The sequence below is a fragment of the Marmota monax genome, unplaced genomic scaffold (assembly GCF_021218885.2).
Source record: "Marmota monax isolate L192 unplaced genomic scaffold, Marmota_monax_Labrador192_F-V1.1 WCK01_AAM20220418_F8-fsc00795, whole genome shotgun sequence".
NCBI lineage: Eukaryota > Metazoa > Chordata > Mammalia > Rodentia > Sciuridae > Marmota > Marmota monax.
The window spans coordinates 98,691-124,587 of NW_026694122.1; the positions used below are offsets into that span (position 1 = coordinate 98,691).

At 50.3% G+C, this 25,897-nt stretch overlaps 1 pseudogene; it reads left to right on the forward strand.

The window, feature by feature from the left end:
* The first annotated feature begins 22,134 nt into the window (after window positions 1-22,134).
* Window positions 22,135-23,047, forward strand: LOC124107587 (vomeronasal type-1 receptor 90-like; annotated as a pseudogene).
* Window positions 23,048-25,897: the final 2,850 nt, after the last annotated feature.

Below are 25,897 nucleotides of genomic sequence, written 5' to 3' on the forward strand. Positions count from 1 at the left end.
CCCTGGGTGTGGTAGTATCTGTTCTCCCCTTTGGCACCCGGATTAGAGGGGTGTCTCCCCTACGGGGATAGTCCCTTGGACCCTGGGTGCGGCCTTACCTGATCTCCCCTGGCTCCCGGCTTCAAGGGGTCTTTTCCCTAGAGAGGGGTGTCCCCTGGACCCTGGGTGTGACTGTACAGGATCTCCCCCTGGCATCAGGTTTGAAGGTCTAGCCCCTGGAGGAAGGAGTCCCCTTGACCCTGTGTGTTGCAGTTCTTGATCTTTCCCTGAGTTCAAGGGGTCTGAGTCCTAGAGGGGGGAGTCCTCTGGATCCTGTTTGCGGTTGTACTGATCTCTCCATGGCATCTGGTTTGAGGAGTCCCTACCCTTGATGTGGGACTCACCTAGACCCTGGGTGCGGCTGTACCTGATCTGCCCTGGGACCTGAGTTCCAGGGGACTCTACCCTAGAGGGGGGAGTCCCTTGGACCCTGGGTGCGGCTATACCTTATCTCTCTCTGGCATCAGGGTTTGAGGGTCTCACCTCTACAAGCTAGATTCTCCTAGACCCTGTGTGCGGTGGTATTTGATCTCCCCCAGGATTCGAGGGGTCTTGCACCTAGAGGGGGGTATCCCCTGTTCCCTGGATACAGGCATACCGGATCTGCTTCTGGCACCTGGGTTCGAGGTGTCTCAACACAAAGAGGGGGATCCCTGTACCCTTGGTGTGGCCATACCTGATCTCCCAATGACACTAGGTTAGAAGGGTCTCGCCCCTAGAGGGGGGCATCCCCTGGACATTGGGTGCGGTGGTACCTCATCTCCCCTGGGCTCTGGGTTCCAGGGGTCTCATCCCTAGAGGGGGGAGGTCTCTGGACACTGGGAGCAGCAGTACCTGATCTCCCTATGCCACCCAGGTTCGAGGTGCCTTGTCAGTAGTGAAGGGTATCCCCTGGATCCTGGGTGCAGCCATACCTTACTTGATCTCACTCAGCACCTGGGTTCTTGGGGTCTGTCCCCTAAAGTGAGGATCCCCTTGGACCCTAGGTGCAGCCATACCTGATCTCCCCTGGCACCCAGGTTCAAGGGATCTCATCCCTACAGAGTGGCTTCCCCTGGATCCTGGGTGCGGCAGTACCTGATCTTGCCCTGGCCCCTGGTTCGAGAGGTTTCACCCCTAAATTGGGGAGTCCTCTGGACTCTGGGTGCAGCTGTATCTGATCTTCCCCCTGGCATCCGGGTTCAAGGAGACTCGCCCATAGATGGGGGCATCCCTGGACCCTTGGAGGTGCCCTACATGATCTCCTCCTGGCATCTGTTTCTAGGGGTCTCTCCCCTATAGGGGGGAGTCCCCTGGACCCTGGGTGAGGCCGTACCTTATCTCCCCCCCCCGTCATCAGGGTTCCAGGTGTCTCATCCCTAGAGGGGGGAGTTCCCTGGACCTTTGGTGCCACAATACCTGATCTCCCCCCTCCACCCAGGTTTGAGGGCTTTCACCCCTTAGGGGGGAGTTCCCTAGACCCTGGGTGTGGCAGTACCTGATCTTCCTCCACATACTGTTTCCATGGGTCTCACCCCTAGAGGGGGGCATCCCTTGCCATACCTAATCTCCCCCTGACACTCAAGTTCGAGGGTTCTTGCCCCTAGAGGGGGTCGTTCCCTAGTCTCAGGTTCCGGCCATATCTGATCTCCCCCTGCACCATGCTTGAGAAGTCTTGCACCTAGACAGGGGGAGTCCATTAGGCTGGGTGCAGTGGTACCTGATCTCATCCTGGCACCCGGGTTCGAGGGGTCTCTTCCCTAGAGGGGAGAGTCTCTCGGATCCTGGCTGTGGCTGTACCTGATCTCCCTCAGGCATCCGGTTTCAAGGAGTCTGGCCTCTATAGGGGGGCTTGCCTGGACTCTGGGTGCTGCCGTACCTGATTTACCCCTGGTATCTGTTTCGAGGGGCTTCTACCCTAGAGGGGTGTCCCCTGGACCCTGGGTGGGACCGTACATGATCTACCTCTGCACCCGGGTTTAATGGGTCTCGTCTCTAGAGAGGGGCTTCCCCTGGGCCCTGGGTGCGACCGTACCTGATCTCCCACAGGCACCTGGTTTGAGAGGTTTTGCCCATAAAGTGGGGAGTCCCCGGACACTGGGTGTGGCAATATTTGATGTATCCCCAGCAATGCAGGTTCGAGGAGAATCACCCATAGAGTGGGGCATCCCTGTACCCTGGGTGCTGCCATACCTGATCTCCTCCTGGCATCTGTTTCGAGGTGTCTCTACCCTAGAGGGGGGAGTCCCCTGGACCCTGGATTCAGGCATACCTGATCTCCCCCGGCACCTAGGTTAGAGGGGTTTCACCCTAGAGGGCGGAGTTCCCTGGACCCTGGTGCGGCAGTACCTAATCTCCCCCCGGCATCCATGTTTGAGGTGTCTCTCCCCTTATGTGGCACCCCTGGACTCTGGTTGCTGCCATACCTTATCTCCCCATGGCATCACGTTCGAGGGGTCTCTCCCCTAGAGGGTGAAGTCCTCTGGACCCTGGGTACGGCCATACCTTATCTCCCCCGGCACGTGGGTTCCAGGTGACTCGTCCCTAGAAGGGGGAGTCCCTTGGACCCTGGGTGCCACGGTACCCAATTTCCCACCAGCAACCATTTTCTAGGGGTCTTGCCTCTAGAGGGGGCATTCCCCTGGACCCTTTATGCGGCTGTATCTGATCTCCCCATGACACCTGATTCTAGAGTTCTTGCCTCTTTTTGGGGAAGCCCCCTGGACCTTGGGTGCAGCCGTACCTGATCTCCCCCAAGCATCCATGTTCGAGAGTCTCGCCCATTAAGGGGAGGACCCCTGGAACCTGGTTGCTTCCATACCTGATCTCCCCCCTGCATCAGGTTTCAGGATTCTCTCCCCTAGAGAGGGGATTCCTCTGGACCTAGGTGTGGCCGTACCTCTTCTACCCTGGCACCCATGTTCCAAGGGTCTCATCCATAAGGGGCGAGTCCCCTGGAACCTGGGTGCCACCGCACCTAATCTCCCCCGGCACTGGGTTCGAGGGGTCTCGCCCCTAGGGGGGTCATCCCCTAGTCCCTGGGTGTGGCCTTACCTGATCTCCCCCTGGCACTGGGTTTGAGGAGTCTGGCCCCTAGAAGGAGGAGTCCCCTAAACCCTGGGTGTGGCCCTACCTGATCTCCCTGAGCAACCGTGTTTGAGGGATCTCACCCCTTAGAGGGGGGATGGCTAGACCCTGGTTGCTGCCAAACCTGATCTTCCCCCGGCATATCTGGTTGGAGAATTCTTGTTCCTAGAGGGGTGTCATCCCCTGGCCCTTGGGTGCGGCCGTACCTTATCTCCTACCAACACCCGACTGTGAGTGTGAGGGGTCTCGTCCCTACAGGGCGGAGTCCCCTGGACCATGGGTTGACTGTACCATACCTGATCTCCACCAGGCTCCCAGGTTCCAGCGGTTTTGCCCCTAGAGGGGGGAGTTCCCTGGACCCTGGGTGCGACAGTATCTGATCTTTCCCAGCACCCAGGTTCCAGTTGTCTCGCCCCTACAGGGGGGTGCCCATGGTCCCTGGGTGCAGCCGTAACTGATGTCCCCCCAGCACCCAAGTTCGAGGGGTTTTGCCCCTAGAGGGGGGGCGTCATCTGTTCCCTGGGTCCAGCCATACATGATATACCCCCCACACTTGGTTTGAGGTGTCTCACCCCTAGAGCGGTACACCCCTGGACCCTGGGTGTGGCCATACTTGATTTCCCCCAAGCACCTGGTTCGAGGGGTCACACCCCTATAGGCAGGAGTCCACTGGAACCTGGGTGTGGCTGTACCTGATCTCCCCCCAGCACCGTGTTTGAGGGGTCTTTCCCCTAGAGGGGAGGGTCCCCTGGACCCTGGGTGCAGCCATACATGTTCTTCCCCTGGCATCCTGGTTCGAGGAGTTTCACCCCTAGGGGGGCATCCCTGGACCCTGGGTGCTGCTGTACCTGATCTTCCCCTGGCACCTGGTTCTCGAGGTTTTGCCCCTAAATTGGGGAGTCCTCTGGACACTGGCTGGGATGGGAACTCTCCCTGGCACCCGGGTTCGAGGGGATCTCTCCCCTAGAGAGGGGATTCCCTTGGACCCTGAGTGGGGCCGTACCTTATCTCCCCCTGGCAGCAGGGTTCGAGGGTCTCACCCATAGAAGGGGGAGTCTCCTCGACCCTGTATGTGGGGCACTTGATCTCCCCCGGGTTCGAGGGTTCTCACCCAAGAGGGGGGAGTCCCCTGGACCCTGATCTGCCCCTGGCACCCGGCTTTGTGGTGTCCTGACCCTAAAGAGGGGGACCCCTGGTCCCTGGGTGTGGCAGAACCTTATCTCCCAATGGCACCCGGGTTAGAGGTGTCTTGCTCCCAAAGGGGGCCATCCCCTGGACACTGGGTGTGGTCATACCTCATCTCCCTTGGGAACTGGGTTCCAGGGGTCTCACCCCTAGATGGGGGAGTTCCCTGGACATTGGGAGTGGCAGTACCTGTTCTCCCTCCAGCACCCAGGTTCGAGGTGTCTCGCAAATAGAGAAGGGCATCCCCTGGTTACTGGGTGGAGCTGTACCTTATATGATCTCCCCCCCCGCACCTGGGTTTGAGGGGTCTCTCCCCTAAAGGGGGGAGTCCCTTGGACCCTAGGTGCAACCTTACCTGATCTCTCCCAGAACCTGGGTTCAAGTGATCTCATCCCTAGAAAGGGGCTTCCCTTGGACCCTGAGTGAGGCCACACCTGATCTCGCCCCAGCACCTGATGCAAAAGGTTTCACCCCTAAAGTGGGGAGTTCCCTGGACCCTGGGTGCAGCTTTATCTGATCTACCCTTGGCATCCGAGTTCGAGGAGACTCGCCCCTAGAGGGAGGCATCAATGGACCCTAGGAGCTACTGCACCTGATCTCCTTCCGTCATCTGTTTCGAGGCGTCTCTCCCCTAGAGGGTGGAGTCCCCTGGACCCTGGGTGCTGCCCTACCCAATCTCCCCCCAACACCCAGGTTGGAGGTCTCTCGACCCTAGAGGGGGGGCGTTCCCTGGTCTCTGGGTGTGGCCATACCTTATCTACCCCCTGCACCAGGTTTGAGGAATCTCGCCCCTAGTGGGGGGAGTCCACTGCACACAGGGTTCAGTGGTACTTGATCTCCCCCAGGCACCTGGGTTCGAGGGTTCTCTCCCCTAGAGGGGGGAGTCCCTTGGAGCCTGGGTGCAGCCATACCTGATGTCTCCCAGCATCCAGGTTCAAAGGGTCTCTCCCCTAGAGGGGAGAGTTCCCTGGACCATGGGTGCAGCCATACCTGATCTCTCAATAGCACCTGGGTTAGAGGGGTCTCTGGTCTCGCCCCTAGAGGGGGGCGTCCTGTGGACACTGGGTATGGTAATAGCTCATCTCCCCTGGGCACCGGGTTCCAGTGGTCTCACCCCTAGAAGGGGGAGTTCCCTGGACACTGGGAGCGGCAGTACCTGATCTCCTCTTGCACCCAGGTTCGAGGTGTCTCACCAGTAGAGCAGGGGGTCCCCTCTATCCTGGGTGCAGTTGTACATTACATGATCTCCCCCCTGGGGCACCCTGGTTCTAGTGGTCTCTCCCCTAAAGGGGGGATTCCCTCAGACCCTAGGTGCGGTCATACCTGATTACCCCCTGGCACCCAGGTTCAAGGGATCTCTTCCCTAGAGAGGGGCTTCCCCTGGACCCTGGGTGCGGCCCTGTTCTTGCCCCGACACCTGGTTCAAGAGGTTTCGCCCCTAAATTGTAGAGTCCCCTGGACCCTTGGTGGGGCCATATCTGATCTACCCCTGGCATACAGTTTCGAGGTGTCTCTCCCGTAGAGGTGTGCATCCCCTGGACCCTGGCTGCGGCCATACCTGATCTCCCCTCAGCACCGGATTCGAGGGCTCTCGCCCTTAGGGGTGGGCTCCCCTGGACCCTGGGTTCGGCCTTACCTGCTTTCCTCCCAGCACCTTGTTTGAGGAGTCACACCCCTATAGGGCAGAGTACCCTGGGCCTGGGTGCGGCTGTACCTGATCTCCCTCCAGCATCCGTGTTGGAGGGAACCCTGGATCCTAGTTGCTGCCACACATGATCTGCCCCCAGCATTCAGGTTCTGGGGGTCTCTCCCCTAGAGGTGGGAGTCCCCTGCACCCTGGGTGCGGCCCTACCTGATCTCCGGCACCTGGTTCCAGGTGCTTCGACCACCCTGGACGCATGGTGCCATCATACCTATTCTCCCCACGGAACTGGGTTTGAGGGGCCTTGATCTTATAGAGGGGCATCCTCTGGTCTCTGGGTGTGGCAGTACCTGATCTCCCCTGGCACCTGGGTTCAAAGGGTCTCATCCCTAGAGGGGGCATCCCTTGTACCTTGGGTGAAGCCATACCCAATCTCCTCTTGGCACCTGGTTTGAGAGGTTTCCCCACTAGAGGGGGGAGTCCCCTGTACCCTGGGTGTGGCCGTAACTGATCTCCCCATGGCACATAGTTCTAGGGGTCTCGCACCTAGAGGGGGGAGTCCCCTGAACATTGGATACGGCCATACTTTATGTCTCTCCGACACCCGGGTTCAAGGGGTCTCATCCCTAGAGAGGGGAGTCCCCTTGACCCTGGTGCAGCTATACCTGGTCTCCCACCGGCATCTAGTTTGGAGGAGTCTCGCTGCTAGAGGGGGGCATCCCTGGAACCTGGGTGCTGCTTTACCTGATCTCCCCCTGCATCCAGGTTCGAGAGGTCTTGCCCCTATAATGGGGAGTCCCCTCCACCCTGGCTGCGGTGGGAGCTCCCCTGACACACAGGTTTGAGGGGTCTCTCCCCTAGAGGGGGGAGTCACCTGAATCCTCGGTGCAGCCATACGTGATCTCCCCCCTGGCTTTTGGGTTTGAGGTTCTCTCCCCTAGATGGGGGAGTCCCTTCCATCTGTGTGCAGTGGTACTTGGTCTCCCCCCAGGGTTGAGGGGTCTGGCCCCTAGAGGGGGGAGTCCCTGGACCTTGGGGCGGCTGTACCTGATCTCCCCTTGGCACCCGGGTTCCATGAGTCTCGAACCTAAAGAGAGGTCCCTGGGTGCGGCCATACCTGATCTTCCCCTGGCACCAGGGTTAGAGGGATCTGGCCCCTAGAAGGGGGCGTCCCATGGACCCTGAGTGCTTTCGTACCTGATCTTCCCCCACACCCGGGTTCGAGGGGTCTTGTCCCTAGAGGGGAGATTCTCCTGGAACTTGGGTGCAGTAGTACCTTATCTCCCCTAGGCACCGGGTTCTAGGGGTCTCACCCCTAGAGGGGGGGATTTCCCGGGACCCTGTTTGCGGCCGTACCTGATCTTTGCTCGGCACCGGGATGAAGGTGTCTCGCCCTTAGAGGTGAGTGCCCCTGGGTGTGGCTGTAACTCCTTTCCCCCCAGCACCTGGTGGGAGTGGCCTGGTCCCTAGAGGGAGGAGTCTCCTGGACCCTGGTTGTGGCAGTACCTGATCTCCCCTTGACATCCGGGTTCTAGGGGTCTCGCCTTTAATGGAGGGACAACTGCACCCTGGTTGCTGCCATACCTGATCTCAACCCAGCATCAGCTTCAAGGGCCGATGCCTGGGGAAAAATCAGGTACAGCCGCACCCAGGGTTCAGAAGACACCCCCCTATAGGGGTGTGACCCCTCGAACCAAGTGCTGGGGGGAAATCAGGTAAGGCTGCACTCAGAGTCTAGGGGACTCCCACATTTAGGGATGAAACTTCTCGAATCAGGTGCTGGGGGGAGATCAAGTACGGCTCCAACAAAGGTCCATTGGACGCCCGTCTCTAGTGACAAGTCCCCTAAAACTCAGGTGCCAGGGCAGAGATCAGGAACGGCTGTACCCAAGGTCCAAGGGACTCCTTCATCTAGGGGAGACACCCTTCGAACCCAGGTGCTGAGGGGAGATCAAGTACTACCATACCTAGAATCCAGTGGACTCCCTCCACTAGTGGCAAGCCCACTCCCAACCGATGCTTTGGAGAGATCACATACGGCCGAAACAAGGGACCAATAGATGCTCCCCATTCTTGGGAAGAGACCCCTCAAAACCAGGTGTCAGGGGGACATCAGGTACGGCTGCACACAGGGACCAGGGGACACCTCTTCTAGGTGTGAGAACCCTGGAACCCGGGTGCCGGGGAAGATCAGGTAGTGCCACACCAGGGTCCAGGGATCTCTCCGCTCCAGGGGAGAGACTGCTGGAACACGCATGTTGGGGGCAGCTCCTGCTGCAGCCAGGGTCAAGGGGACACCCCACTTTAGAAACGAGACCCCTCAAACTCGGGAGCCAGGGGAGATCAGTTACAGCCAAACATAGAGACCCGGGGACTCCCCCGTCTAGGTTAGAGACCCCTCAAAACAGATGCTGGGAGATCAGGTATGGCAGCATCCAGGGACCAGGGACACCCCCCTCTATGGGCGAGGCTCCTAGAACCCAGATGCCGGGGGTAGATCAGATACAGCCACACCCAGGATCCAGGGGAAGCCCCTCTCTAGGGAGGAGACCTCTTGAACCCAGGTGCTGGGGTAGAACATGTATGGCCTCACCCAGGGTCCAAGGGACTCCCCCCTCTAGACAATAGACCCCTCGAATCTGGGTGCTGGGGGCAGATCATATAGAGTATGGCTGCATCCAGGATGCAGGGGACTCCCCCTCTAGGGGCAAAACTGATCCAAACTGGATGCCAGGGAGAGATCAGGTACGATATGTCTGCACCCAGGATTCAGGGGAATTCCCCCTCTAGGGACGAGAATCCTCGAACCCAGGGGTCTGTGTGAGATTAGGTATGGCCCCACCCAGGGTCCAGGGATTCCCCTCTTTAGGGGTGAGACCTCTCATATCAGAGTGAAGGTGGAAGATCAGGTACGGCTGCACCAAGGGTCAAGGAAATTCCTCCCTCTAGGGGCAAGAACCCTCCCACATGGATGCTCAGGGGAGATCAGGTACAGCTGCACCCAGAGTCCAGGGGACACCCCCCTCTAAGGGAGAGACCCCTCAAACCTGAGTGCTGGGGCGACATCAGGTATGGCCACACTCAGGGGCCAGGGAACGTTTCCTCTTCAGGTTGAGACTCCTTGGACTTGGGTGCTGGGGAGGATTAGGTACTGCCGCACCAGTGACCAGGGAACACCCCCATCTAGGGGCAAAACCCCTCAATTTTGAGCACCAGGGGGAGATCACTTATGGTACGGCCACACTCAGGGTCCAGATGACTCCCCCCTCAAGGGATGAGGTCCCTCAAACCCAGGTGTCAGTAGGAGATAATGTTCGGCCGCACCCAGAGTCCAGGGAAAGCCTCCCTCAAGGGATCAGACCCCTCGAACCTGGGTGCTGGGTGGGGGGAGATCATATAGAGTATGGCTGCATTCAGGATAGAGGGGACTCCCCTTCTAGGGGCAAAACCCATGGAACCTGGGTGCCAGGGGGAGATCAGGTATGATATGACTGCACCAAGGATTCAGGGGACTCCCCCTCCAGATACAAGAACCCTCGAATCCGGGGTTCAGTTTGAGATTAGGTACGGCCCCACCCAGGGTCCAGGGATTCCGCTCTTTAGCAGTGAGACATCTTGTACTCGGGTGAAGGTGGAAGATCAGGTATGGCCGCACCCAGGGTGCAGGGAATTCCTCCCACTAGGGGCAACAATGCTCCCACATGGATGCTCAGGGGAGATCAGGTAGGGCCGCACCCAGGGTCCAAGGGATGCCCCCTTCTAGAACCCTAAAAAGCGGGTGCCAGGGGGAATTCACTTACTGCTGCACACAGTGACCAGGGGACGCCCCCTCAAGGGGTAAGACCCCTCGTACCTGGGTGCCAGAAGAGATCACGTAGGGCCAAACCCATGTTCCAGGGGACTCCCCCCAGTAGGGGAGAGACGCCTCAACCCTCTGTCGGGTGGAGCTCCCACTGGAGCCAGGATAGAGGGGACTCCCTCCCTAGGGGCGAGACCTCTTGAACCCAGCAGCCAGAGGAGATCAATTAACAGCTGCACACAGGTTAAAGTGGACTCCCCACTCTAGGGTACAGAACACTTGAAACAGATGCCGAGAGGAGATCAGGTATGGCTGCACCCAGTGTATAGAGGACGCCCCCTCTAGGGACGAGAACCCTTGAACCCGGTGCCAGGGGAGATCAGGTACTACCACACCCAGGGACCAGAGGATGCCCCACTATAGAGGCAAGACCCCTGAAACCCGGGTGCCGGGGGAAGATTAGGTATGGTTGCACCAAGAGTCCAGGGGGACGATACCCCTGGAACCGGGTGCTGGTGTAGATCAGGTATGGCTGCACCCAGGGTACAGGGGACTCAACTCTCTATGGGAGAGACCCTCGAACTTGATGCCTGGGGGAAATCAGGTATGGCAGCAACCAGGGTCCAGGGGTACTCCTCTTAAAGGCGAGACCACTCGAAAGCGGATGCTGTGGGGAGATCAGGTACAGCCTCACTCAGGGTCCAGGGGCTTTCCCCCTCTAGGGTATAGACCACTGGAACCATGTGCAGGGGAGAGATCAGGTACAGAAGCACCCAGGGTCCAGGGACACCCCTCTCTAATGGCGAGACCCCTCAAACCCAGTTCAGGGGAATATCAGGTTTAGGGCCACACCCAGGGTCAAGAGGAAGCGCTCCTCTACGGGTGAGACACCTCGAATCTGGGTGCTGGGGAGAGATCAGGTAGTGCTGCTCCCAGTGTCCAGGGAACTCCCCCCTCTAGGGTCTAGACTCCTGGAACCCACTGGCCAGGGGAGATAAGGTACAACCGCACCCAGAGTCCAGGGGACGCCCCCCTGTTGGGGCAAGACTCCTCTAACACGCGTAACATTGGGAGATCAGGTACATCTGCACCCAGGGTCCAGGGGTCCCCCTCTTTAGGGTCGAGACCCTTAGAACTGGGACCAAGGGAATATCAGGCACAGCGGCAAACAGGGTCCGAGGGACTCCCCACTCTAGGGGCGAGACACCTCAAACCCAGGAGGAGATCAAGTACCACTGCACACAGGGTCGAAGGGACTTCCCCTGCTAGAGGCGAGACCCTTGAACCCAGATACCAGGGACAGATATGGTATGGCTGTGCGCAGGGTCCAAGGGACTTCTCCCTCAGCCCCAGATGGCCCTGGGGAAAGTCCCAGACTCTAACTGCCACCAGGCATAGGGAGCAAGAGCCTGCGAGACCGTGCCTCCGGGTCAGGTTTGGATTTGGGCTCTCACAGTGGCATCTCACTCCCCGGATGGGGGGCAGGGAAGAGCCCGCAACTGCCATTTGGAAAATCCTTGCTGCGCCATGACCGCTTGTGCACGTGGCAGCCGCCGATTCACGCACCCTCAGGTAACGAAAAGTATTTAGTAATAGCCTTTTGCTGTAACTTTTTTTCTGATAATCCTTCCTCCTCTGAGCTTTCTTCTTCTTTCTGACTAGAGTTCCTGGGCTTCTACCAACATATGCCCTAACTATTCTTGGTTCCACTGGGCTGCCTCCTTCCCTTAGTAATTTACTTCTCACCCCTTCCATATTTTCATCACAAAGACAATACAATACACTGAGACAAAACAAACATACTGTATCAATCTTCTCCATTTTCTTGAAATGGTCATTTTTTCTCTTGCCCTATCTGCCTAGGGACGAGCAGATTGCTCGTCCAGGGATTCCGCTCTTTAGCAGTGAGACATCTTGTACTCGGGTGAAGGTGGAAGATCAGGTATGGCCACACCCAGGGTACAGGGGACGTCCCCTCTTCAGGGCAAGACAACTGGAACCCGGGTGCTGGGTAAGATCAGGTATAACCGCATCCAGGGTCAAGGGAACTCCCCACCCTAGGGGCAAAACCCCTCAATCCTGTGTGCCAGAGGGAGATCAGGTATGGTACAGCCGCACCCAGGGTCAAGATGACTCCTCATTCAAGAAATGAGGCCCCTGGAACCCGGGTGTCAGTGGGAGCTAAAGCTCAGCCCACCCAGGGTCCAGGGGTAGCCCTGCTCAAGGGAAGATGTTAGAGTCTGTAAACAAGTCAGGATGGCTCCTGGCATTTTGCCAGAGAAATGTTAGAGTCTGTAAACAAGTCTGGATGGTGCCTGGCAAAATGCCAGAGGGAGTGGTTTGTGAAGTAACACCAGCGAGCCATTAAGTGTGGAGATTCCTTATTGGTTGACCGATGTATCTAGTTTATGCTAATTAGATAAGCTGTGTGGAATGTATAAATACTGCTCCTGTCCTGCAATAAAAGGCTCCTACTCTTGCTGTATCAACATACACAAGTTGTTCGTCACCCCCGCCCCCCCGCCCCCCCCCCGGCTATTTTGCTGCAGCCAGACTGCGGCAGATGGTGGCCCATTACGGGAAGCCCCGGGACACTCGGGGGTAAGTGAGAAAAAAAAAAAAGCTGCCCATCCATAGATAGGACGGGAGCAATCTGCTCTTCCCTAGGCAGATAGGGTGAGAGAAAAAATGATCATTTCGAGAAAATGGAGAAGATTGATACAGTATGTTTGTGTCTTGTTTTGTCTCAGTGTATTGTACTGTCTTTGTGATGAAAATATGGAAGGGGTGAGAAGTAAATTACGAAGGGAAGAAGGCACGCCAGTGGAACCAAGAATAGTTAGGGCATGTGTTGATAAGAGCCCAGGAACTCTAGTCAGAAAGAAAAAGAAAGTTCAGAAGAAGAAGGATTATCAGAAAAAAAGTTGCAGCAAAAGGCTATTACTAAATACTTTTCGTTACTGGAGGGTGCATAAATTGGAGCGGCAGCTGCCATGTGGCGCAAGCGGTCATGGCACAGCAAGGGCTTTCCAAGGCGGCAGCGGGGCTCTTCCCCGCCCCCCACCCGGGAGCGGGATGCCACTGCAAGAGCCCAAATCTAGACCTGACCCGGAGGCACAGTCTCGCAGGCTCTTGCTCCCTGTGCCCAGTGGCAGTTTGAGTCCGGGACTTTCCCCAGGGCCATCTGGGGCTGCCGGAACACTGCAGGTGGAAGACGGCCTGCATCCCTGAAGTTTGATCATTTCCAAGGCTAGTAACTACAATGGTTCTCCCACACCTGGAAGCTGATGAGTAATGAGCACTATTAATGCTTATTTCAAATGCAAAAAACCTTGAGATAATGTACTAAATTGTTCAGAAGGTTGTTTTCTTAGTAGAATGCTACAGGATTTTCTTTAGCCATCTGGAGTTCCTGCCTTCGTCCCAGTGCCGGTAAAGACCAAGGTGGAAGAATTTCCAGTGTTGCTGAAAACCGGACGAGACTTCAGCTGAGAAATGGACAAGATTTCGGATCAAGTTAGTTGCCTGCAGAACTTACCTGGACTGTGACTTAAGCTAGCTGCCTGCAGAACTTACCTGGACTGTGATTTACCTGGTCTGTGAGTTAATTTATTGAGACACTACTTTACCTGGACTGAGACAACAAACTGTAATCTACAACAAATTGTAACTCGGTATCTTTGCAAATGGTGTCATTGCTGGTATAATTTTTCCAAGGGCTTCTTGCATGGAGCCATCAATTGTCTTGGTATTGTGACATTTTGTATCCTCCCCTTCTGCTTGTAGCAGATTATTTATGGTGTTTGTGTAAAAACCACTATGGTCATTATTTAAATTAAACAAAAGGGGGAAATGTTAGAGTCTGTAAACAAGTCAGGATGGCTCCTGGCATTTTGCCAGAGAAATGTTAGAGTCTGTAAACATGTCTGGATGGTGCCTGGCAAAATGCCAGAGGGAGTGGTTTGTGAAGTAACACCAGTGAGCCATTAAGTGTGGAGATTCCTTATTGGTTGACTGATGTATCTAGTTTATGCTAATTAGATAAGCTGTGTGGAATGTATAAATACTGCTCCTGTCCTGCAGTAAACGGCTCCTACTCCTGCTGTATCAACATACACAAGTTGTTCGTCACCCCCCCCCGGCTATTTTGCTGCAGCCGGACTGCGGCAGGAAGAGACCCCTAAAACCTGGGTGTCGGTGAGAGATAATGTTTGGCCGCAACCAGGGTCCAGGGGATGCCCTCTTTAGGGACAATATCCTTTGAACCCGGGTGTCAGTGGAAGATAAGTTTTGGCCACACCCTCTGACCAGGGTTCCCACTCTTTAGGGTCGAGACCCCTCAAACCAGGGTGCCAGGGTAGATCAGATATGCCTGGATGCAGGATCCGGGGATTCCTCCATCTAGGGATGAGACCCCTCCAACTCTGGGGGAGATTAGGTTCCACTGACCAGGTATGCAATACCAAGGTTTTAATGTCACCAAATTGCAGGATAGGACCTGCCAGGTGTTTTCCCAGGAGAAACTGCAAGTCTTGGGCAGCAGGGGCCATGGATAGACTCTGTGGCCCAGCCCGTGCCTAGCATGCAGGATGACCCCAGGGGTGCTCCAGGTGCTGCATAAAAAATAAGAAGAAATAGACCCAGGGAAAAGTTGGTACTTTGAAAAAATAAATAAGTTTGATGAGAGGACAAGATTGCAGATTCGAGTGAGGCAGCTTGTCCCCGAGCTCAGCGACCCAGAACTGGAGCAACGGGATACAGCTTCTCCCCAAAGTGGAGAGAGAAAACTCATGAGTTGGTAGTCAGTTTGCCCTGGAGAATCAAAGACTCATTGGCTCAATAAATGGATCTAAAAAGAAGTCGCCTGAGTTTATCAATAATCCCTGGTCAGCCAACCTAGGACCCATATTGTGACTGACCGGGGAGAAACCAATGGGAATTGGAAACCCAGTCCTGTGAATCCACAGCAAGGTCCACATGAACCTATGTGAGCCTAGCAAAGGCTTTACTAGCCTAAAAAACCATGGAAAATCAGAAACTGAGAGAATTTTGTCCAGAAGGACACAAGTTAGAGATGTTAGAGAGACACCCAACTCTCCCCAACCCTGTGAGTTCCTGCGGTTCACAAAGAATAACAAGGCCAGCCATAGCAGTCAGACCAATGGGCCCCAGAGACTGCCAGTCCAGCACCATCTGAGTTCCTTGAGCCCACTCAGGCCTGCTGGGCCCCAGCACCTACCTGGTCCCCAGAGCCCTCCAAGCTCCCTGGGACCTTAGAACCCACAGGTCTAGCAGCTGCCGAGTTTCTGATACACAACAGGCTACTAGCACTCACCTATCCCACCTGGTCCATCACACACCAGTTCCCCAGGCCCATGGTGAACACCAGATCTAGCATCAGTCCAGCACACAACCAAGCCCCTTGGCCACCCATATTCAAGTCCCCTAACACCCAGGTCCCCTATCTTGACCACTGATCTTCCTACTAGGCTTAGAGATTCGCCACCAGCCCAGCACCCAGGCTGCCTGGCCACCACTTTGCTACCTGGCCTGCCCAGCCCTTCTTAGTCCCCTGCTTCATCAATGGCCAGCCAGGCCCATCAACCAGCCCTGATCCACAAGCCCAGGCCAGCCAGGCCCACTGGACATAGCCAGCTGAGTCACCACCCAGCCACAGCCCCCAGCCCACCCATGTCCATCACCCAAGAAGGGACAATCCCATGCTCACTGATTATCTTATCCACCATGGTGAAAGGACTCCTTAATTCATTAACATTTCACCAAGATTTCGCACCTTTTATTTGGCTGTTGTTATTTTGTTTTGATTTTTTATTTTGCTTTTTCTTTTTTTGTATATTATTTGTGTACTAAGTGACTCAAGAAGTCCTATACATATACACCCTTGTTTCTCTTTCCTCATTTCTAGTCTTTATCTAGGTCACACCTAATTCAGGATTATTTTACTTTTTTTAACTGATGGAGATGGCTCAACCTGCTTCCTGGACATTACAACAATTGACACTGTAGATATCACCTAGGAACTGTGTACCTAGCCCTCTGTGGTATATTGTCCATATACATTGGTGCCACCATGGGCCTCCCCTCACCCAGTCTGTGAGGTACTGGAACACAGAGGCACTGTGAGCTCATTAGGTAGGAATCCTATGGCTTCTGATATATCCAGAGAGATGGGGAGACCACCAAACAGTATGAACCTGCAAGGGAATAAACCATCCCCAACAGCACAGAATAACTCAGCAACAGACTCCATGGATACCATGTGGACAAAGGGTCAGAGATGGAACCCAGAAAGATTCATGGTAACATTGGTCTGCAAGATAAAATGTGATGTAAGAAATAAAATCAGAGAAAATACAAAAAAAGTGAATGATCCCTTTAATAAGGAGGTAGACATCCTCAAGAAAAATCAATCCAAAATCCTCAAAATGAAGGGATCAATGAGCCAACTTGAAAATTCATGGGAAAGCACCACCAGCAGAATGGATCTCTTGGATGACAGAGTTTCAGGAAAAGAAGACAATATATATAACCTTGAAATGGAAGGAGAGGGGCTGGGGTTGTTGCTCAGTGGTAGAGCACTCACCTAGCATGCACTAGGCACTGGGTTCGATCCTCAGCACCACATAAATGTAAAATAAAGATATTGTGTCCACCTAAAACTTAAGAATAAATATTTTAAAAAAGGAAGAAATTGAAGGAGAAAAGATGTTAAGAGACATGAACAGAACTTCCAAGAAATATGGGATAACATGAAAAGACCCAAATCAAGATGTATTGGGATAGATGAAGCCCTGGAGATAGAAACCAAAACAATCCAAGGTTTTTCAATGAAATAATATCAGAAAATTTCCCAAGCCTAAAGAATGAAATGGAAAATCAAATACAAGAGGGGCTGGGGTTTTGGCTCAGTGATAGAGTGCTTGTGTTGCACCTGTGAGGCACTGGGTTCGATCCTCAGCACCACATAAAAATGAATAAACAAAATTAATAAAAAAGAAAATCATACAAGAGATGCACAGAATATGCAAAATTAAAACAGACCCACACCAAGATGCACGATTATGAAAACGCCTAATATAAAAATAAGAATAGAATTTTAAAGGCTTTTCAGAGAAAATAATGGGACACACTTAGAGGGGAACCCTATCTGGATCTCAGCTGATTTTTTCAACCAAGAATCTGAAAACTAGGATTTCTTGGAATAATACATACTGAGCTCTGAATGAAAATGAATGTCAGCCAAGAATACTATATCCCTGAAAAATAAAACCTCAGAATTGACAATGAAATAAAAACCTTTCATCATAAACAAAGTTGAAAAGAATTCACAAGGAGAAAGCCTGTTGAACAAAATATACTCGATAAAATGTTTCATGAAGAAGAAATGAAAAATATAAGTCAAGACCAGCAAAGAGAAAAACTATACTAAATGAAGAAAAAAATCAAAGGAGAAACCAACTCAACTTAAAAACAAATAATAAACCAAAATGACTGGAAATGCAAATCATGTCTCAACGATAATTTGAATGTAAATGAGCTAAAATCATCACTTACATGAGTCTCATACGTAAGTAAGTGGGGGGGGGGGCATCCTCAATCCTCATACCAGATAAAATGGACTTCAAGCCAAAGTTCATTCAGAAAGGACACAGAAGGACATTTCAGATGGTTGAGAAAAATTAGAGATCAACAAAACATAAATATTGAACATTTATGCCCAAACAATGGAGCGTCTGCATACATCAAACAAACCCTTCTCCACTTCAACAATGATATCCGTCACAACAGAATAATACTGGGTCACTTTCACACACCGCTCTCCTGATGCTCAGATCCGCCAAACAACTCAACAAAGAACATAGAGAACTACATGATCCAATCATTCACTTGGACGTAACAGACATACAGAGCATTTTATGCATCAATGATGGAATGCACTTTCTTCTCAGCAGCACAGATGCTTCTCTAAAAGGGACCATATCTTAGGCCACAAAGCAACTCTTAGTAAACACCAAACCATAGGGATAATACCTTGCATCCTATCAGATCCCAGTGGAATAAATTTAGAAATAAACAATAAAGGGCTGGGGTTGGGGCTCAGCTGTAGAGCGCTCACCTAGCATGTGTGAGGCCCTGGGTTCGATTCTCAGCACCACATATAAATAAATAAATGTATTGTTTCCAGCTACTACTAAAAACTATTTTTAAAGAAAAAAGAAATCAACAATAAAATAAAAATTGAAATTACTCTCACACTTAGAGTCTAAATAACATACTATGGAATGACCAATGGATATCAGAAGAAATCAGAAATGAATTAAAAAATTCTTAGGGGTACATGAGAATATTGACACAACATATCCACCTCTCTTGGACACTATGCAGGCATTTCTAAGAGGAAAGTTTATTGCTCCTTTATCCAAAGAATAGAAATCACCCAGTGAATAACCTAACATTACATTTCAAAGGCTTGTAGTCCTGAATTTCCATTTTATACCAAATCTCATAAATCTTTATATAATTCTGTATAAATTGCTTATGAAGAAAACAGATTTTTATTGTTCCTTTCATGGAAAAAAAAGCATGCCTTTAATTTCTCCAATCATGAGGATGAGGGTTGATCACTCAGGTCCCCAGCAGGGAGGAGTCAGGCTCAGACTCTGCCTGAGCATCACATACATTCGGCTTCCCTTCTATCGGACGTCAATCCCAGCCTCCAGATCTGGCTCTGTTTCTCTGTTTTGTTCCATGTGCACTTTCATGGGATGCACAGAAATTTTCAGGATGGAAATCACGAAGTACCTGGGCAGTAACATGAAGAAACCAGGTGATCCACACAAGAATGGAGTGAGAAAGAAGGGGCCCATCAGACACTGCAGTGAGGGGACTTTCTGAGCCACAGGGGAAACCAAGACTCTCTCTATCCTCAGAATCCAGGCATCATAACCTGTGGAATGGCTGTGGGCTCATTTGAACTTTGGATCCAGTGGAGACAAGTTGTGTTGGCACAAACTATTTTTTGTCAAGGGAACTTAAGAGAAAATTGGAGAACCCGTCTCCCCAGATGGTTATTATCCAGAATAGGATCCAATCAAGGTGCAAGTGAAATGTTCCTCTGGGGACTCCACAGTCCTGTGCTCCCCAGAGGGATCCTGTCACATTACTAAGGATGCTAAAATGACAGGCTGCAGAGAGATGAGCTCACAACACCCCTTTCCTTAAAATTAGGCAGGCTGTTCTCAGGTGCACCAAGTGCCTGGCGTCCATCCATCAAGGTAGGTGCCTCTCAGCTGCACAGATGAAGGGAGTAGGTGCATGGGCTTCTGGGAGGATAAGGGAAGGGGGCAAATTGGGTCTCTTAGTGCAGTTTCTGGTTGCTTGAGAAGAGACATCCAGCTCTAACCACTATACTCCACCAGACAATAGTCCTCTGTAAAATGCACTGAAAGAAGCCTTCCTATGCTATGTCCTCTGTTACATTTGAGAGGGAAAATGGCTACAAGCATTTATTTTTAGATTTTCTTAAAATCTTTCTGGTCCTACATTTAATTAAATTGAAAATCAATGGTGCCCCGTCCAAAGCATATGTTCTGCGCATTATCAAATTTCAAGGGAGAAGGCTGTGACCCTGACGTCCCTTTCACATGAAATATTAAAAAGATAAGTGAACCTGATGGTGAACACCTTTCCTTGCTCCAAAAGACCCTGGAATGTAATTTGCAACACTTTTGTTGGAAGAATATTTATGGCCATTCATATTTTCTCTTTTCATTATTCATTTACATTATTCTTCTTCCCAATTCCCTTATATTGAATGTATCTGAAGAGAATCTAATAAATACTATTAGAAAGAAGACTTGGAGATGTTGGAGCTCATCCTGTGCAGGTATGAATGCTCAGGTTTTGATTTTTTTTAAAATACATCTTTTCATGCAAATGCATTTACAAAGAAAATGTGAGCTAATCTAATTTTCTTCTTCCTTAAGCATATTGTACTTGACTCATGTCATGAGTCGGTTAATCATGGAGACCTTCTCCTGCAGGTACGTGTTGGTCTCTCAGTAATGACGGTTCAGTGTCCTGATGAAGCTCCTTTGGAGTTCCTGGTTGATGTTAGAAAAGTAATTTTTTCTTCTTAGGTTGCTCAAGACAGACTTGAAAAATACTGTTAGTGTCTTACTGCCATTGGGAACTCTGACCTGTCCTTTAATCCTTCCAATTTACAGAAACAATGGATTATTTTCTGGCAGGTTTTTCAGGAGTAGTTCTCATTCATGTACCCAAGTCTTCTCCAGGTTTTTCTATTCCACATCCATGAAGCTTGTGTATTTCTCAGAGGCTCTGCCCACAGCAGGACACCTGGTGGGTGATATCTGTGCCCTCCCTGATGTGCAAGCTGTTTCTCCCTAGTGCTCTCCATAATTTCCAAGATAGAAGTGTGCCACAAATTAGAGTTTGCTGCCCAATTTCCCCTCAGTCCCAAACCCAAATAAAGCAGGACCAGTACCCCTCCCCGATCTCATTTGTCCCTCTTTACCTTAGTATCCAGAAGGCCATTGGGGAGGGTTAACTAGAGGGCCATGAGGAAACAAGGTATGCTCCTTTGAAACTATTATTATTATTATTATTATTATTATTATTATTATTATTATTATATCAGGGATTGAGCCTAGAGATGCTTAAACTCTGATCTACATTCTCAGCCCTTCTTATATTTTATTGAGAGGCAGGTTCTTGCTCAGTTGCATAGGGACTCACTGAGTTGCTGAGGCTGCCTTGAATTCAGGACCCTTCTGTCCGAGCCTCATGAGCTGGTGGGGATTCCTTAGTATCCACTGTTCACAGGTATAAGCTCATGAGCTGCTTTAACCTTAAGACTTTGCTTTTCAGGTGATATTGTGGTTCCAAATGTGAAAACACACATTAAATCTCAGTCATTACATATGGGAGAAGCTTGGATGAAAGGAAATATGTTGTCCAGGAAAATACTCTGCCAGTAAGTCAATACAAATATTCTAGAATATGGGGTGGGGTGGGGCTCAGTGGTAGAGAACTTACCTGCCAGGTGTGGGGTCATGTGCTTGATCCTCAGCATTGCAAGAAAAAAAATCCAGTATCAATTTTATACATGGACCTCTTGAGTCCAGAGAAATGCCCGTGCTCTCTGGAAGTAAGGAGGAAAACCTGGACTCTGAAGGCCCAGACGTCCAGGTTAGGTTGGATCCTTATTCTTAATTATTACCTTAAAATGCAGTGAACCCGAAACTGTGTGAATTATGGTTCTGTGGACCACAGAGATTCCACATATTGAACTAGAAAAAAAATATCCAAGTGTGTTCTTGCTTAATATTTAATAACTGGACTTGACTCACATAGGCAAACTTCTGATAAGAAAAATATTAAAATTATGCAGGTGTATAGTTGGATTCAAATAGTCCTAAAATTCCATCACCTGTCTCTGGACCAAGATTGCCAACAGACTCGGACATTCTGGAGATTTTTCAGCCTCTCTGAGTGGGTGATAGAGGTGATCCATTATTAAGAGAACTCTGTGAAGTCAACCGAGTGACATGGGTGAGGGTCCATTTTAAAAAACAGAGCCATTCCACAGAGACCACTGGTGGCAGGAAGCCCTCCCGGATTTGCACACTTGCAGCCACTCAATCTCCAGGATTCACACGATGAGTCAGGCTGCCGTTTACAGGTGACATGAGCTCAAGCTCCTGGGCTTCTCAAGGTCAGATACTCACCCATTCAAGGGCAGATCTTATTGACCCTTGCAAGCCATCTGACTTCAGAGTGTGCAATTCTTGGTATTTTCTGGGAGGATGTGCTAAGAAAATCACCTTGTTCCTAAACCAACCAGAATGAAGGCAACAGAAAGCTAACATGAATTTGGGTCGTACAAGAGACTGACTCTCTTTGCTTTGGAGGGTCTTCTTTCCAATGCAACATATATGACTTTAATTTACCAAATATTGTACAGTTTATTGTACATGCCATGTTCCTGGATGAGGATGGATGAAAAGAGAACAAGAAATCTCCCTTGCAGTAAGATATCCCCATGAAAAACTCAAGATAACCATGGGGAACAATTTCTAGGATATATGGTCATTTTTTAATGTCAAAAAGAAAGTTTTGTAATTTGCATCAAATAGAATCCAGGCATGATTGGACAATGAAGGGAAGAGAGAGGAGGAGGAATGGCTTCCAGAGGCTGCTATGGAAATTTGCATATTGGAGGGAGAAAGGGACATTTGGGACTCCAGAAATTTTCCTCATAGCAACAGTGTTGACTGAGATGGATGAATTTTAACAATTATGATAATGAATTTCTTCCTTTTCTCCTAAGGCATGTGCTCCATGAGCCTTGCCCCCAAAGATGGGAAAACACCCCGAGCTGAATGGTGTTGCTAACCTAAGAAGCACCTTTTACTCTGAAGTGGGAATTGGGATCGTGGCCAAAACCCTCCTCTTTCTGTTCCATGTCATCAAGTTCCTCTGTGACAAGAGGCTCAAGAGCACGGACTGGATCATTGGTCTCTTGGCCCTGACCCACCTACTGATGCTGCTCACCATGGGGTTCCTAGCTGCAGATACTTTGTCACCTCAACAGGGGCTTTGGGGTGACATCAGATGCAAATCAGTCACCAACTGGTACAGGTTGATGAGGGGCCTGTCCATTTCTGCCACCTGCCTGCTGAGTGTCCTGCAGGCCATCACCTTCAACTCCAGAAGCTCCCCCTTGGCAAAGTTCAAGCCTAAGTCCCCACAGGACAGCCTGAGGTCCCTTCTCTTCCTGTGGGTCTTCTATATGTCCTTCAGTGCCCACTTCTCCGTCTCTGTGGTGGACGACTTCAATGGGACATCACCCAATCTAATGTTCCTCAGTGACCCCTGCACTATGCTCCACAGGAGCCACTTCCTCAGGCATTTATTTACCGTCCTTGGTGAATTTCAGGATGTCTGCCTTATAGGGCTCATGGCCCTCTCCAGGGGGTACATGGTGGCCCTCCTGTGCAGGCATAAGAGGCAGTGTCAACACCTTCACGGCACCAACCCATCTCCAAAAGCCTCCCCAGAACAGGGCCACTAGGACCATCCTGCTGCTCCTGGGTTTCTTCGTGCTCATGTACTGTTTGGATTGCATCATCTCCTCCTTAAGAACCATGCGGTAAAACGACCCTGTTTGTCGCTGTATCCAGATGATGGTGGCCAATGGCTATGCTACCATCAGTCCTTTGGTTTTCATCTGCACTGAAAAACAAAGTGTCACCCTTTGGAATGGCTTGTGACAGAAGAATCATCAATGCTTAATCACTGCATGATTGTTCAGCCCCCTGCATGAGCCACCGCCCAGCTTTGTGCCAATGAACTGTGGAGAGGTTGGTGTGTGTGCTCTCTGTGTTGAAGGAATACAGGAAGTGCGGTATTTTATTTTTTTAAATTGTTTTAAAAATTTATTTTTTAATTTTAGGTGGAAACAATATCTGGATTTTATTTTTACGTGGTTTCAAACCCCAAGTTGACAGCCTTTGGGACAGGAGTCCCCCAGTCTTCTTGGGAGTTGGATTCTTAGCAATAGTAATTCTTCCAATTGATGGACCCAGGGGTGCAGGATCAGGAGAGCCAGCAGGTAGTTTTTAAATGTTCAAATTATTAATCGGGGAAATGCAAATCATTGTTCCCTGGTCCCCAGTTGAATAGTGAGTTAGTCACAAAAAGGCAAAATTAAATGCTGGTGAGAATGGGAAGGGAAAAAGCTCATTTATTGTGGGAAGGTAAATTAGTGCAGTAATAATAAAGATCAATTTGGAGTCTTCTCAAGAAACATAAATAGATCCACCGAAGGATCCAGATATCCCACATCCAGAGGAAATAAAGTCTGCACCAGAGTGATTCTGCACGACTGCATTTTTCATATCACCATTGAAAACAGCTAAGAGTCCCTAAGCCCAGGTGCCCACCAACACACAGATGAATAAAGGGGGTCACCTCCCTACACCACAAGCATCAGTAGTACTTCTCATGAAATCTTTCTGGCCCCACATTTAATCTCACAGGTTCAAAATGCACAGTGCCATCCACAGTGTGCCATCCATAGTCTGCCCACCAGCAAATCCCAAGTGAGAGGGCAGTGGTCCTGGGTCACCTTCACATCAAAGGACAAGTGAGCCTGGTGGTTTGCTACCAAAGACCTGGAAATACAAGTTCCAACAGCTGGGCTGGAGGAACATAGGTGTCCATTCATTTGGTCTCTTTTTATTTGTCATTTTAAAATTCTCCTTTCCATTTTCCTAATAATGAATGGTCTGAGAGGCATTTTGTTAGGAAGACTATTTAGAGAAGTTGAGCCTCATCCCATTCAGGTCTGTAGGCTCATGCTTATTTTTTTTAATGACATCTTTTCATGCAAATGCAGTTACAGAGAAAAAAATGTGCACCATGTTATGTTTTTCACCTTTAAGCAAATTGGACTTGACTCGTGTCTTTATTGAGTTCATTAGGGACACAGATTCTCCTGAAGGTGTGCATTTCCCAGTCCTGACAGCTTTGTGGTAAAGCTCCTTTGCAGTTTCTTGTTGTTAGAAGTGTAATTTTTTTCTACAGCTTCTGAAAACACATTTTCAAATATTCTTAGGGTCTGGCCAGAAGTGTGAACCCCGAGCTGGACTTAAAATCTTCCAATTTATGGAAACAATGGATGATTGTCAGCAAGATTTTTCAGGAATAGCTGTTATTTATTCACCCAAATTTCTCCAGGTTTTTTAATCCTCCATATTCCTGGAGCTTGTAGATCAGCGCCCACTTCTCCATCTCTGCGTTCAAAAAGCTGTTATTTATTCACACAGAGCCTGTGCACACTGCTGAGCACCTGGTGGGTGGTGCTGTGCCCTCCCTGAGGTGCAAGCTATTTCTAGTGCTCTTCAGAATTTCCCAGCTGGAACTGTGCCACAAAGTAGAGCTTGTTGCCTAATTTCTTCTAAGAACAAAGATTCATACAACAGGACCAATCTCACCTTCAGGATCTCTTTCTTTCATTTTTACCTTAGGATACAGAAGGTGATTGGAGCAGAGGCAAGTTTTAACATTGTCATTTTTAACTAAATGACAATGACACAGCAAAGTATTATTATTTTGTTACCAGGGATTGAATCCTGGGTGCTTAACCACTGAACCACATCCTCAGGGCTTTTTTGTCTTATTTAGAGAGAAGATTTTGCTAAAATTTTTAGGGCCTTTCTAAGTTGCTGAGGCTTGCTTTGCAGTTATGATCCTCTAGCCTCAGCCTCCCAAATGCTGCAATCACAAACACACATCCCCATACCTGGACAGGTTAGTTTTCCTATGATTTATGTCACTGTCTGTGGAAGGTCCAGTATTTTTGAGAATGTTTGCTTTCTCTACTTTATAAAATGTGATATTTTTTGCTTTTGTAACTGTATGTTTTCCAAGTACCATTGCAGTGCTAAGAGCCATAGTTAAGGATCCTCCTTGATCACCCTTTTGTGAGAGAAGGGAGATTTCATCTTGTCCCTGAGGCTCTAGACTCCTCTTTGGTAGACAAGTGTGAGTGGCAGGGTCATGGCTGGGAGGTGACATGCCTGACAATTTCTTTTAGCTTGATTTTATTCAAGGCTCCTATTCACCAGAATGCTTTCTAATAAAAATGAGATATTAACCCAGACATAGCTACATACCTATCTTTAAAATACTAACATGTAATATTTCAGTGAGTAAGTTGCATGTATTTGATGGGTTTGTTGAACGGATACATTAGTGTGTGATAGAAAATTTGGAGAGAAGCTGGGTGTGGTGGTACATGCCTGAAATCCCAGCAGCATGGGAGGCTGAGGCAGGAGGATCATTATTTCAAAGCCAGCCTCAGCAATGCAGCAGGGCCCTAAGCAACTTAGCACGATCCTGTCTCTTAATTTAAAAAAGAAGTGGGGGTGACTTAGAATGTGGTTCAGTGGACACACACCCCTGGGTGCACATCCTCCACCAAAAAATGTTGGACCCAGCTGGATAACTCCAGACGTGTGTCACCTGTTCTACAGAGTTAGATTTTGTAGTTACAAATGTCCTCTCACTCTTGTTTATGCTCTGGAGAAAGGTGACTCATTTTTCTTGCTGCTATTGTA